The 3,267-nt window shown below is 42.4% G+C and overlaps 1 pseudogene; it reads left to right on the forward strand.

Annotated features, from left to right (window-relative positions):
• Positions 1–215: 215 nt before the first annotated feature.
• Positions 216–2,527, forward strand: LOC112318998 (ribosome biogenesis protein NSA2 homolog pseudogene; annotated as a pseudogene).
• Positions 2,528–3,267: the final 740 nt, after the last annotated feature.

Raw genomic sequence — 3,267 nt, forward strand, 5'->3', positions numbered from 1 at the left:
GCAGTTCTACTCCCCAGGATCTTATGACCAATATCAGTTATTTACAGAATTCAATTACAAATTTCATAAACATCATCAACAAATGAGTTAGACTTTCTATTTAAAATCATATTCTATATATTACACCTGAATTCAGATCATATTCAAGTCAGATTTCAGAAATGAGTTTTGGGGCACTTGCCCCTCCCTCAGCTATCTTTTCTCAGAACAAACCCATGTTCGCAGCTGCTGTGGCCTCATTATTGCCTCCTGACCTCATCAGAGCCCAGCTCCAGCCCCACCACCAGGTTAGTGGATGAAGTTGGACATTTGACTAGAGGAAGTTAGTCCATTGTCTGAACAATGACTATATGATTCCCTCTCCAGAGAATTTGAACCAAGAAGCAAAATGACTATTGGAAAATGTACAGGGACCCAGCACTAAAAGCTCATGCAGAGGTAAAGCCAGATTTGGGGCCAGGACAAGTCAGAGCTGCTCACACACTGACATTATGGAAGATTGCAAACAATGAGTGAGCAGAGGAAGGTGACCTGCAGAAAGTAAAGTGAAACAGAGGAGAGAGACAGACAGAAGGAGAAAAAGAAAGAAGAGAGAAGAGAGAATTCATCTAATCCTGACATTGCAATTCTTTCCAGCTTGCAACATGTTTAGCTATATTTTATTTCCAGATTTCTAGATCACAGATGACTTTAGGATAATTCACCAAGTTCTTATGTGTAATGGGTATATTAATCAAGCATAAGTGTTAGGAATCAATCATAAAGGAACTTAATTTTTTTCTCCTGTTTCCCCCTTACATTTTATTTGGGGTGGGAGACTTCTTTACTGTCTCTGTTTGAAATATCTTTTCTGCCCATTTTAATATAACATAACTTCCTATGGTCAATTTAAATAGTAAACAAAATTCTCAAATCTCGCTATTTAAAAGGCCCTGTTCCAAGTTAGGGACAAAGTTTCCAACTCCATTCAAAATTGTATAGCTACTTCCTGTGGGGTGGGGGGCTGATTCTTCCCCATGGGTCTCTCATGCTTCTGCATATCTTGCTGGAGAGGCACTGACTTTCCTTTGTTCTGTATCTGTCTTTTCAAGGATCTTGGCCTAGTGAACAGACTTGAAAGACAGAGATAGCATCTCCCTCAAGAGGAAGAACAGACTGATTGCTGCCCAGTATAATAAAGATAATGTCTCTCTTTGGGGAAAAGGCAGGCATGTTTGCTGCCGGTTAGAAAATATTCAGGTTCCTTCAATTGAGAGTTTTCTCTCCTATAATCTACTACATGTACAGGTGAAATCTGGCTCCCTTTGCATCACCCTGTGGAAACTGAGGTTCAGGGAACCATCATACGAGTACCATTACTGTAAATGATAAGTTGTTTGTTGCTTCTGGCCTGAGTCTTTGTCTCCTACCAGAATCCAATGAACTATAGTTGCCTAACTTGCAAGTAGGGTAAACTCCAAGACCCTTCACAGTTTTGACACTTCCTTCCCTCCAGGCGGGAACGTCTATCCTGGGGAAAGTGTGGTAGTAGCCTGTCATCAGTGCTGTCTACCTCCTCTTCTACTCACCAACTACTTTCTGATCCCTAAAGGGTGAAGGGAGTGGTCAGTGGGAGAATAGAGAGGCAGAGGAAAAATACTTACCTATCACTATCAAAAGCTGGATTCTCCCTCTCTGGGAGTCTGGCATATGTTTGCATTACTTTTATGGGTTCTTCAAAGAATCCATTGTTAGAATGTCCCTTTCCTGTTGCAAGTTGCTGGAATCATAGGGTAGATATCTCAGACCTGAAAGTTAAGAGCTTCTTGGTGCCCGGGGAAATGCACCCAGTGGGTAATCATTCCACAAAATGATTATACTGAGTTACACCACAAGTGCTATGGATGTTGTTTGGAGTACCATGAGAAAAAGAGAAAGAAGGAAAGTCGAGAGGCTCATGAACATTCAAAGAAGGCAAAAAAGATGATCGGTTTGAAGGCTAAGCTCTACCATAAACACCACCATGCTGAGAAAATACAAATGAAAAAGACTATCAAGATACCTGAAAATAGAAACACTAAACAAAAGAATGATGAAAAGACTCCACAAGGAGCAGTACCTGCCTATCTGCTGGACAGAGAGGGACAGTCTGAGCTTAAGTACTTTCCAATACGATCAAACACAAATGGAAAGAGAAAGCGTGAAAATGGGAAGTCCCTCTGCCCAAAGTTCGTGCCCAGGGAGAAAGAGAGGTACTAAAAGTTATTCAAACAGCAAAGAGAAAGAAGAAAGTGTGGAAGAGAATGATTACTAAAGTCTGCTTTGTTGGAGATGGCTTTACTGGAAAACCACCTAAACATGAAAAATTCATTAAGCCAATGGGCTTACATTTGAAGAGGGCCCATGCCACACAGCCTGAACTGAAAGCCACCTTTGCCTGCCAATACTTGGTGTAAAGGAGAATCCCTCATCCCCACTTTATACAACTTCGGGTGTTACTGCCTAAGGTACTGCCATCGAGGTGCACGTGAGCAAGTTGGGCCTGTGACACAAGGACATAGGTTATCTGGGGAAAATATGCCCAGTTACCAACAATCCTGCAAAAACGGTGGACACATAATTGCAGGCTTACTGGTTTGACAGCAGTTTCATACAAGTAACTCCTTATAATGATTGAAGACTATGCATCGATCAGAAAAACTGCGTTACTGTGATGTTTGTGAGTGCTCTCAAATAGCTTACATATCTGTAGTCAAGAGAACTATTTATTCTATTGTAAAGAACATCAAAATGGCCCAGTTTTACAAAAAGAGAATCCATTGCTAGACAGCTCTTCCTGAAGTCCCTCTAATTCAGATACATGCATCTCTCAACAGGATGACAGTGCTACTTTGTTCACAGTGCCAGAGCATTCTGTTGTCCATCTTTAGCCTCTGTCTGCTGCAATCTCATCGCCCATTGTGATGGCCGCATGGAACAGAGCCTAATCCAACATCACACTGCCTCTCGTATGTGTGTGGTTCACCCCTGATCCTCAGGAGACGTGTGCAGGTTTTCTTTGCCTTGGCAGATTTGAGGAGTGCAGGCTGACACCAAGACAACTCACTGCCTCTCCTTCCATGCTGGCACACGTCAGACACCAATGGTCAGGGTCCTTCCTCTGCTCTCCCAGTTAATCCTGTTGAAACCATGTTTCCTAGGCTTACAGGGAGAATAAGAAGCCACTTACCTCTACCCTTCGTGGGGCAAGAGGAACGAAGCACATAGCACAGCTCTAAGAAACACTTG

The sequence above is a fragment of the Desmodus rotundus genome, chromosome 3, assembly GCF_022682495.2.
Source record: "Desmodus rotundus isolate HL8 chromosome 3, HLdesRot8A.1, whole genome shotgun sequence".
Classification (NCBI taxonomy): Eukaryota; Metazoa; Chordata; class Mammalia; order Chiroptera; family Phyllostomidae; genus Desmodus; species Desmodus rotundus.